The sequence below is a fragment of the Prionailurus viverrinus genome, chromosome D4 (assembly GCF_022837055.1).
Source record: "Prionailurus viverrinus isolate Anna chromosome D4, UM_Priviv_1.0, whole genome shotgun sequence".
Classification (NCBI taxonomy): Eukaryota; Metazoa; Chordata; class Mammalia; order Carnivora; family Felidae; genus Prionailurus; species Prionailurus viverrinus.
The window spans coordinates 22,261,344-22,274,089 of NC_062573.1; positions in this window are offsets into that span (position 1 = coordinate 22,261,344).

Sequence of the window (12,746 nt, forward strand, 5' to 3'; positions counted from 1 at the left end):
GTTAACCCTATATTGCTGTTGTAGGATCAAATAAGGTGTAATAATGTGTTTATTTCAGTGCCGGACATAAAATGGGTTCTTAATAAAAGTCTCTTTGAAACTGGAACTTCAGATTCTGTGTAACATTAGTGATGTGCTTTTGTTTCAGAATATCTGTTTCAGCTCCCCATAATTAGTTTATCTCTGTGTTCCTCTTATTCATCATTTGAGGCTGAACATACTTTTTATGGTGTATCTTTTCCATTACAGCCATTCTTTAGGTCTATTCTTTTCTCTCCATGACCAATTCATTTTGATTTAAGGTGGAGAGCTGAAATATCAATTCATTATTTAGATTTTTGGTGCTTAATTTAAAAATTATTCTTGAGACTATTTTGGAATTAAAGTATTACTAATTATAATAATTGGCATATGAGCTCTTAGGAAGTATAATATATAGACTCATATGTTTGACTCAAGGCTAATAGTCAACATGTACTTATTGAATCAATGTTTTGGAAATTTCTAAGATGTTCACTTTTATTCTGGAAGGAAAATAATTTTTTAAAACACAGCTATAAAGGCAAGCAAACTGAAAAATATGATTCATAAGGATCATTCTAAAAATAAAGAGCACCAAATAGAAGGATATTCTCTTACTCCTACACTAAACCATCTTGTGACCTCAGATGAGTTATATCCCCTCCCTAGGTCTCAATTCAAAAATGTGTAAAAAGAGGAGTTTGAACTCATGGCTTGTAGGATTTTCCAATTTCTGTCTGATTTCTTCCCATATAATTCCTATGTGAAACAAATAGCATGTATTCACAACTAAAATTGCACAGTTTTGATCGCCACCCACTGTAAATGATCTTAAATGTTCTATGAGCCTAAATAAGTATGGAAGTAGAGATTATAGGAAAGTGATTGCAGGGCCACCAAAGTTTAAACTTTTATGGTAACTATTATACCCACACTATACACAGGTTTCTAGCCCCTAGCTTTTGTAGGCTATGATCCCTAAGAGGACAGGAACCGTATCTACTAGCCTCGTGGTTGAATCCTTGACGACTTCTATAGTGCTTGGCTCATAGTAGTTGATGAATAAATGTTTGTTAAATGAGTGGTAAAAATGCCTCCTACCTAGTTGCAAGGAAATTTTCACTGCAGGTTACTGTTTATAATTTTTTTATTTTGTTAATGTTTCTTTATTTTTGATAAAGAGAGAATGAGAGAGAGAAAGACATAGTGTGAGTGAGGGAAGGGCAGAGAGAGAGAGAGACACACACAGAACCCGAAGCAGGGTCCAGGCTCTGAGCTGTCAGCACAGAGCCCGACGTGGGGCTCACACTCATCAACTGTGAGATCATGACCTGAGCTGAAGTTGGACACTTAACCGACTGAGCCATTCAGGTGCCCATACTGTTTATAATTTAAACTGGGGCGCCTGGGTGGCACAGTCCGTTAAACGTCCGACTTCAGCCAGGTCACGATCTCGCGGTCCGGGAGTTCGAGCCCCGCGTCAGGCTCTGGGCTGATGGCTCAGAGCCTGGAGCCTGTTTCCGATTCTGTGTCTCCCTCTCTCTCTGCCCCTCCCCCATTCATGGTCTGTCTCTCTCTGTCCCAAAAATAAATAAACGTTGAAAAAAAAATTTAAACAAAATGGAATATGATAGTACAAAAAATATATGCTGAACCTCCTAGGAATCAAGAACTATGATTTTTCCTGGAGATACAAAATCTTAACCCTGAAAACTTGGATGTGACAAAAACATAGTAGATTATTTCTATGTGATGTGGTAAAATAGAAATAACTAGCACAGTTATATCTAGCCAGAGAGGAGGTTCTGCTAAGGAGTTTTGGAGGGTGTGATCTCTGAGGTAAATCTTGGAGGACAGGTAGAGACTGGTGAAGAAAGGGAGAAAGATATTCCAAGCTTAAGTAACATGCCATGATTCAAGGCATGCCATTATAAAACCATCTTGGCCTCTCCTAAGATTTCTAATTACAGTAGACTATTTAGCCTCTTGGAACTCCTACTGTATGGGTTCTGAGTTAGATAGATGTTAAGCTATTTAGTAATTAACTAGGCTGTGGTGGTTAATCCCACAGGAAATCCTAATTGAGAAAACATTTAACTGACTAGCTCTTAAGAGGTTGGACCATAGCACAGCAATGATGGCATTTGGATCAGTGTTTTCAACAAGAAAATAATTATTGGGGCGCCTGGGTGGCTCAGTCAGTTACAAATACGCCTCTTGATTTCAGCTCAGGTCATGATCTCATGGTTGTGAGATTGAGCTCCAGCTCTACATTGGGTCCTGCAGAGCCTGCTTGGGATTCTCTCTCTTCCTCTCTCTCTGCCCCTCCCCCCTGCTCGCTCACTCTCACTCTCAAATAAATTAATTTTAAAAAATTACTAATTTTGAATTGATTGGAATTGAGTATTTTTAAAAATCCAGAACAAAAATCATAGTCAAGGAAAACTGACCATAATAAAGAAAAAGTAATTTTTTATGACATTATGTCATTGGCCACACTATCTTCCAGGGTACCTATAACACTATAGGCACATAAGTATTCTAGGAGTGTGACTGAAGTTACACGTAAACTCCTGGAATGCATCATTCAAGTAAATTTTTTGAGGATTACAATGTTGGTTTTGTGTGTGTGTGTGTGTGTGTGTGTGTGTGTGTGTGTGTCTTATCTGGACTCCCACTTCTTAATTTGACTGTGATGCTGGAGATACAGGTTAATTTGAGAACATGAGACTGATGAAGGTTTATGTCAGCATCTAAACTACTCACTCAGACATAGCCAAGTGAGATACCCAAGAGCATCCAGAGGTTGTTCTTAAATGACTCCTTCTCTGTCCTCTGTACAATAATATTTTGTATTTAGTCCACTTGTTATTCACATCACACACCTTATTTTTATTTCCTTCCTGTGTTCCACACTAGACTATATCCTCCTACAAAAGAGAGACCATATCTGTCACAGCTATATCTTCTGTGCCTTACCCAGGCCTGGCACATTGTAGATACTCACTGATGTTTGTGGAATGAGCTAATGAAAGGCTGTAGTTATGCTCTACGTAACTGCATAGGAACACATGGTCGAGTATAGAAGAAAATTCTAAGGACTAAATACACCATGCCATAATTTGCTTTGCCTCTCACAAGGCTTTACTGCAAAACATCTTCTGTTATTCTGCCATCTGTCTTACAACCTTTCCTTTTTCCATTTCCTGATTACCACTTATTTAAATTACTACCAACAGCAGAATCATTGCTTCCTTTCCTGCTGAGGTGGTATGATTTTAGGCAATCTATTTCTCCATTTGCCCTCTCATAGCCTTCTTTGCTCTTCAGAGATGATGCCTTCCCAAAGCAAAACCAGCCCCAGGCCGAAAGCTTTTCTCTCCTAACATAGTTTCCTTAGAAGATCCACCAGAAACCAAATTCCTCACTGTACCAGGTTGACGCTCCATTTCCCCAAGTGACAGTTCCAAAGCTTTAGTTTTTTCTTGTCCCACCATGCCCTTCTCCAATTTACCTCAGGAGATAGCATTGTATCGATCAAGAAGATAGAACATGCTTCCCTGCCTACAAACCCATCTGTAATTGCAAATATCACTACATTTTCCCCTCTAGTTTTACAAACATCTTTTTTCTCTTCAGACCCAACCTCTTGGGCTCTTGACCTCAGTCCCATCTGTTTACCCAAGTTTTTTGTTCTATCAGTTATAACACTGTTCTTTATGGCTTCGTTGTCTTCCTTCCACTGGACAATTCCTTTTATTTTATTTTTTTAATGTTTATTTATTTTTGAGACAGAGACAGAGCATGAACGGGGGAGGGTCAGAGTGGGGAGGGCCAGAGAGAGAGGGAGACACAGAATCTGAAACAGGCTCCAGGTTCTGAGCTGTCAGCACAGAGCCCGTCGCGGGGCTCAAACTCACGGACTGTGTGAGATCATGACCTGAGCCAAAGTCGGACGTTTAACTGACTGAGCCACCCAGGTGCCCCAGACAATTCCTTTTAAAATATACATACCTCTCATCCCTAAGGAGAAACTTCCCTTGACTCCATATCCACCTCCAAGTTTTCTGCTCTCTTCTCAATCATTTCACTCACATCGTTTCTCAGTGCTTAATTCATTCTGATTTGTCTTGTAATTTTACTACCCCATGGACACTCCTTAGCCAAAGGTTGCCTGCCAGTTATCTCCAAATTCACAGGTCAGAGCACCACTCTTCCATAAATGATACGGTGGAACTTGCTTCTTAAATCTTTTTAAATTATTGGTTTCCATTATACTCTTCCCCTTGCTCCTCCCTGCCACATTCTTCTTACTTTGAACCACTAATTCTCAGTCTACTTGTTCTGTTTCTCCTTAGTTCAGATCTTAATGGTGTTTTCCCAAGGATTCTGCACTGTGCCCTCTTCACTTCTCTTTATACTTCCTTTTGCTGGGTGACCATCAAGTGTCATGGTTTTATCTGCCCCCTATACAATATGACTTCAATATGCCCCTCCTCTGGACTTGATATAACCGTCTAGTATACCAGCTGGACATGACCACATAGACATTTCCTACAAATCAAACACAACATTTCAAAGCTGATGTTTTTGTTTACATATTAACTCCAGATTTATTCCTCTTATGTATTCTTTATTACAATGCATTCTGCATTATCCACTGAATGACCCCAAACAGAAACCTGAGGAATTTGTACACTGCTTCCATTCTACCACTCACTATATCTGTGCCAGTCAGGGTTTGATCAGAAAAACAGAACCACTAGGAATGATAGAAAATGTAGATTTATGGGGGGATTTGACCCTTTGATTTGTGAGACCTGGTTAAATAGTTTATATATGGCTGTTCCTTCTGCATCTGGAGCTGGATCTGGCTCAAGAAAAGTGAAGGGAATCTGGTGGGAATTGGAGGGCCTGTGGGTCCAGCAGCTGCTCAAGCCAGAAAGGTGAGCCAACATATCAGTAACAATGTGTCTGAGCTGCAACTGTGCCCAGTGCCCCCACTGACATCCCCAGCCTAAAAAGAATGTTACTGCTATTTCATTTTTGTGTTCCAAATCTCACACAAATGTTTCACATCATTCCTGCTAACTTGCTCAGAAGTCCAGAAAGGACTTCTGAGAAACGTTGTTCCAGCAGAGATAAACTGACACACTAGAAACTCATCACAGTATCCAGTTAGTCAAATCCTGCCAGTTTCTTTTTTTTATGTTTATTTATTTATTAGAGGGAGGATGACCGGGGTGGGGGAGGGGGGTGGAGAGCAGAGAGAGAGAATCCCAAGCAGGCTCTGCACTGTCAGCACAGAGCCCAACATGGGGCTAAATCTCACAGACTGGCAAGATTACATGCCATGAGCTGAAATCAAGTCCGACACTTAACCGACTGAGTCACCCAGGTGCCCCACAATCCTGCCAATTTCTAAAATTTGTTTCATCTGCATTTTTGCTGACATAACCCACATAACTTCATTCCTAATGCAGTAGCCTCTTCTGTTTTCTTGCATCCAACCCACCTGACATCCATGAATCTATCCTTTGTAGCCCCATCACTCTTCTTTTCCTGTAAAAGTCAAATCTGACGGTAGTAACTCACACATAGGCCCCATAGGCCCCACAGAATTAAGCCCGGGTACTTTAGCCTGATGCAAAAACCTTTAAGTTCTGGTCTGTACCTCTTTAAGCCTCATGTCCATTATTCTTTGCCTTGAACTTTAGCAGTTCTGCATCATATTTAGTCTCTGTTCCCTCAATCATATAAATTGATAAATTTGCTCATGCTGTACCTTCTATCTCAACTACTCCCATCCAGTCCTTACCCATACACAGTCAACTGGGCTAAATCATCCTTAGACACAGTTTTATTTGGAAAATCTTTCACTGATCTCCATCCATTCTTCCCCTTGGGCTGGCTTAGAACACCCTCATTTAAGATTTTTCAGCAACCACATCTTGGGCATTTCACTTTCATATCAAGCACTGTATTGTTTTGAAATTACTCATGTGTCTTTTCCACTCTTGGGCAATAAATTCCTTTAGGATAAGGACTAAGTTTATTTTCTTTTCTTCCCAAGCCAAGATCAAGTCTGGTGCATAAAATATGTTTTACAGTGTTTGCTAAGCCAAAGTGAAGTGACAGGTCTCCCTGTGTTCCAAAAAAATCTATCTTGGAATTGGCCCTGAGATATTAAGAAGAGAAAAAAGGGAAGAAAATGTACTGCACTGTATTTATGTCCAGGAAGAACTATTACCTTCTTCCAAAATATACTTCTCTCTGAGATTTGAATGAGATAAGAAGATTAAGCTCTTAGAAAATTATACCAGTTTTACTTTTCATGAGGAGATAATAGCTTCATGGAAAGTTTATATTCTTATAAAGTTTTTACATTGAGATACATTTGCTCACTCAAGAAAATTAGCTGAAAATATATAAGGTTTATAAGAATTCAATCAAGTTGTCAGATACACAACAAATATATGAGATCTAGAACTTTTATTTACACTAGAAACAAATACTTAGAAAACATATTGAAACAAATAATTTTATTCCTAATCACGGAGAAAATAGCTAGAAGTAAACTTAATAAGAAATACACAGGATTTTTATAAAGAAAACTATAAGGCTTCACTGAGGTACATTAAGGGAGATATGAATAAATGTCTACTAACATGTTCCTGTATAAGAAGAGTTATACTTTAAACAATGTCAATGCTTGTTATTGTGATTAATAGGTTTAATGCAGCTCATTCAAAATCTAAACATTTAAACACCTTCACAAAACCACTTAAAAGTATATATATGTAAATCTTAACAAGAGTTATTATAGACCCAAATTTCTCAGATAAAGTGTATCATAGAGCTAAAATAATGAAAACATTGTAGAAATAAATGAAAGATTAACAGAATAAAAAAAATAGTTCTAAAGCATAAACCAATATGTGTAAGAAATCAAAGATAATGGCAGCATTTTAAATCAGTGGAGAGAGAAGCATTGTTCAATAATCTATGTTGGGACAATGGCTTTTATATGCAGGATAAAAATGAAATACATTTCTTCTTTCATTTCAAAATCCAAAATATATTCCAAATATATTGAATGAATATGAAAGGACTAAATGTTTTTTTTTTTTTAATAGAGAAGAGACAATCTAATTCAATGGTTGCTGAGCAGGAATGGTTTTGGCCTCTAAGGGGAGCTTGGCAATGTTTAAAAATATTTGGGGTGTTGTTACAACTTGGGAGGGGGAGGTGCTATAGTCAGGTAGTGCCCTCACTAGCCAGGGATGCCGTTAAACAGGCTACAATACACAGGAAAGCCCTTCATGATAAAGAACTATCCAGTTTAAAATGTCAGTAATGCCAATGAGAAATCCTGATCTCATCAAAAAGGCAAAAACCAATAGCAGTTAACAATTTATAATATTAGTATACTTAACAATATAAGGAACCAAAATGACAAAAAGGCGATTGGGCTTTTTAGAGGGTAAGAAATGTGACTTTTAGGTTGACTTCAATTAGAATTGGGAATGGGGTATATCAGTCAGAGTCCAATCAAAAGACAGAAACCACCCAGTAATTTAAACAGGAAATATTTAATTTAAAAAAAGCATTATTAAGTCTAATGGGATTGGAATAATGAGGGATTGGTGTGCAAGAGATAAACTCCAAAGAATATAAGAATAACATTTATTAGAAGGAGTCACTAACCCTAGAGCTGAAATAGCACCCAAAGGAGAGGTCTTCCAAAATAATGATGCAGATTTTTTAGAAAGGGCACAGCTCCCTGGGTGGCAAAGAAGCAGCTCTGGGTCCATGCTAGCATGACTTGCTAAAAACCTATGCTCCAGACTTTAGGGGTTAGGGTCTGTATGTCAGCTTTAATTACAGTGGTAGAATTTTGTCTCTCCACATTTCTTTACCTGTTGCAAAGACTAGAAAGAGACTATGATAGATTGCTCCCTTTTGGATTCCCCCTACCGACATTAGAATCCATTCTCTGTAATTCCTGGTTCTAGACCTTTTTGATACTCAGGTGCATTTTTTGCTGTTGAGTTGTGTGAGATACTTCTATGTTCTTTGATCCATTCCTCTTTTTGCAGAAGGGAAAGGAAAAAGGGAGGAGAGGAAGAGAACAATTTAAAAAAAGCAAATGTCAGGGTGCCTGGGTGGCTCAGTCAGTTAAGCGTCCAACTTCAGCTCAGGTCATGATCTCACAGTTCGAGTTCAAGCCCCGCGTCAGACTCTGTGCTGACAGCTCAGAGCCTGGAGCCTGTTTCAGATTCTGTGTCTCCCTCTCTCTCTGACCCTCCCCCATTCACGCTCTATCTCTCCCTGTCTCAAAAATAAATAAACGTTAAAAAAAAATGGCTTGAATAAAAACTTAAAAAGAAATATTCAAGTGGTTAATAAACTCGAAAAACTGTTTGATCTTCTCAGTTTCTAATTCCTAACTGCATAATACTTGTAAGTATTAAAGAAGGTTTTGAAAGGTTATATGAAGTTATAATGTTCTCTCTCCCCCTTTTGAGTACCTCATTCTTTCATCTCATAGATCATGATTTCAGTTGTGAGTTAGTGTCAGATAAACTACTCTCATATGTGTAATTTAAAGTTCATTACACCATTCAGTGGTCTGTATTAAAAAAAAAAACAGTAAGAGGCAAGCATTTAACAACAGAAAGTCACCAGGGAGCATAAAAATTGAAAAATGCAAAATAAATATCTTGTCTGCCTGAAGTAATTGATCTAATCAAGAAGCATGTTGTTGTTGATGCCACCATTACTGTGATGTACCCACGGGGAAAGCTGAAGCCTTTGTTTGCACTTGTGCTAAATGCTATCACAGGATTTATTATCATAGAACTGACACATTTGCAAAACACTGCATTAAAATTAGCTAAAAACTGTAACCAGGGAATTGAGAAATGAAGACCAAATATTCAGCATACCAAAGAGCTTTAGTGATCCAAATATGAGAAAGCCACTCTAATAAATAATATCAGCTACAATTGTTTTTGAGAACTTACTAGATGCTGGGCACAGTGGCTAGTGTGTTGTCTCATTTCATCATCTTAGGAGGTTGGTACCATTATGATCCCCATTTGCAGATGAGAAAACTAAGACTAAGGGGTGAGGATAGTAGTAGTACTTAGACTCTAAATCTGATCTGACCACAAAATACATGCTTATTAGATGAAATATGGGTATCTTTATACCTATTAATTTTGAGTTATATAATTTTCTTCTGGTTTTAAAAGTGAAACATGTTCTGTTTAGGAAAAAAATTGTTTAAAGCACAAACAAAAAAATTAACATATTGTCATATTTCCTTCTAGCAGTTTTTTGGGTGCAAATCTATGTGTTTTTTTTATCCCAAATTGAGATCATATTACGTATCTTAGAATCTGTTTTGTTTTCCCTAACTGTATGTTTCTAAGCAATTTCTCATGTTGGTAAATGTTATTCTGTAACACATGTTTTAATAATTATAGAGTTTTTGATCATGTAGCCACATAATGATCTTTTAATCACTTCTATAGTGTTAAGCACTCAGTTTATTTGTAATTTTTCAATTTTATAAATCTTATGTATAATCCTAGTATAAAGTCATTTATAAACTTCATTTCAATAAATCAATAGGAATAGTATTAGATGGGTAGAAAACATTAAAAATTAACCCCCAGAGAAATTGTAGCAGTTTCTAGAAGTTTCTAAGAAGGCACATTTTCTTGTCTCCTTGACTCTATTAACTCCTGGCTGTTACTTAAAATTTATTTTAATGTTTATTTTTGAGATTGAGAGACAGTGTGAGAAGGGGAGGGGCAGAGAGAGAGGAGACACAGAATCTGAAGCAGGATCCAGGCTCTGAGCTGTCATCACAGAGCCCAATACGGGGCTTGAATTCGAACTGTGAGATCATGACCTGAGCCGAAGTCCAACACTTAACTGGATGAGCCACCCAGGCACCCCCTGGCTGTTATTTAATTTTGACATTAATAGAAAAAGTAGTGTCTTCTTGTGTTTTAATTTATTTCCTTACTTTTTATTAGATTTATTTTATCCCAAGCTCTTAAATAGGCCCTGATAGCTCAAACAAAAGAATTTTTAAAAAGAATACTGGATTGCTTGCAACAATGAAACTACAGTTGACTCACTGATCTTTGTTGAAATTGTGTAATTCTGGAGACATAGGAAGCATGAACTGATGGAGAGTTTCTTGAAGGTGCTTCTGTTTGAACAACTCAGCCTTGACTTTTTCTTGGGAAAGAATGTTGATTGCCCTAGTTTGTGTGAAGAGGTGTCCATTTCCAGGAAGACCAAAGAGCCATGTCTCCCTGAAAGGAAACAGACAAAAAGAACAGACAGCCTCACTAGTGAAGAAACATATACCCCCCTATTTATTGGTACCTCTCCTTTTAGTGAACTGCTTCTTCTCTATATGCCTTTGACTTTCTCAACTGCTATGCTTATTCTTCCCTTATTAAGTTATAATATCTTCTTTTATATTAAGAAAATATAGCCCATATTTTTCATATTCATTATAAATCTTTCTTCTTCCTAGTTTGACTTTGCATTAAAATTTTGAATATGTGAGCTTATTCGTAAAAGTTTTTAATTTTTATAGAGCTAAGTAAGTACGTTGCTTATGTTATTCCTGCCCTCACTCTTGTGTTTACAGTGTTATTCCCAGACTAATAATCTATTTAAATTTATTATCATGGCTACTGTATTTGGTGCTTTATCTCACTATTTATATGTATTTTCTTGTGTTTTGCTTATTATGTTTTTCCTTTTTTTTTTTTCCTCTTTTACTCTCTGCTGCTAGTCCTTTTCCTGTCTTGTATTCCAATTTCAACAACTGGCCTCTTGCCCATTCCTGTATTCAGAAACTGCCACATCACACCCCAATGTCAATAATTATAACTTGGATGTTTTGTTTCTCAATGTTTAGATACTTGCTCAGTATCTTGACAGACTTCCCAAATCCTCTGAGTTTAGGAGATACCCCATGAACAAAAACTTCTACTAGAAACACCAGCACTATCCTTGTCACTTCTGCCTACTAGCTGATTTTCATTCTGTTCTCTTCCAATGAGGACATGACCCCACCTCTGCCCTCCTTCTTGTCCGAAGTTGAAGTCCAGACACTGGAGAAAAGTTATCTTCTGAGAGCAACATAAATAAGAATCAACACCATACCTGGCACAAAGTAGCATGTCAGAATTACACATTGTCTGAATATCAAATGGAATTTAAATAATTAAAAGCATTACACACAGCCTGAATATCAAGTCTTAAAAGGATAATTATTTTAAATCTCTGACTAAGGAAGTCTTCAGATGTATGCAAAAGTAGAGAAAATAAATTTTTTTAGTTACTTTTTAATTTTCTTTTGAGAGAGAAAGTGTGTGTATGCATGCACACGCACACAGGATGGAGGGTAGAGAGAAAGAGCAACAGAGAATCCCAAGCAGTCTCCATGCCCAGCGTGAAACCCTATCTCATGACACTGAGATCATGACTTAAGCTGAAATCAAGTAGATACTTAACTGACTAAGCCACACAGGCACCCTGAGAAAATATTTTATTGAAACTTTCTTGTGCCCATCTCCTGGTTTCAACAACTAGCAAGATATTCAGAGCACTCCTTAAAAGAGATTAGCATGTCAAAATAGAGTAACTGGAAACATTTTTCTTGGCAGCGTTCATAGCAAAACACTCCTACAAGATCTCAATGGCTGCTCTAAGCCTCCTCCAGCCAACAGTATCAAGTTCATTTCTCCCCTCATTCTTCAATATCTGTACAATACCATGGGAGATAAAAAGTAAAAGGGATATTCATACATCTGGAATCTACAGGGACTCATGACCAATACAAGAGCATATAATGAAAATTTAACATAGAAATAGGTTCGAGTTTCTGTGGCTCTGCCATTTTCTGACAGTGTATTCTTGGGCACATTAAAGTCGTGGCACTGTTTTCTTCTCTAAAAAATGAAAATATCTATTTCTTAAGGTTTAATAGGGATCAAATGAAATTTTGTATTTCTACACTCGATACAATGCCTTCTTTATGATATTTACCAAAAGTAAAGACAATTCAAAACAATTTAAATAGATATCCACAATTCACTTGTTAATTATGAACTTCTAGCTAACCATGCCAAATAATCTAGACCAACCATTTTTAACAGTTTTACTTTTTGTTTAATCTAAGCCTGGGCTGAGGCCAAGTTTAGGGCATGAGCTGTCAAATCAAACCTGAAGGAATATGCAGGAGGCTACTAAGAACAAACGTCTGGAGATATTTGGCCAGGAAAGATTTTTTGTAGAAAGATCAGATGAGTCAGATTCCAAACTAGACAGAAGAAGGTAACCAAAGTATGGTTCTCACATAACAAACTGTGGAGAACTTCTTAGGTCCAGTGTAAGAAAAACACTGCAGTCTTTATTTTAAAAAGAAATAAAGATTATTTTTTGAATGGTGTAAGAAAGTGGTCTAGTTTCATTCTTCTGCATGTTGCTGTCCAGTTCTCCCAGCACCATTTGTTAAAGAGACTGTCTTTATTCCATTGGATATTCCTTCCTGCTTTGTCAAAGATTAGTTGGCCATACTTTTGTGGGTCCAATTCTGGAGTCTCTATTCCATTGGTCTATGTGTTTGTTTTGGGGCCAATACCATGCTGTCTTGATGATTACAGCTTTGTAGTAGAGGCTAAAGTTCG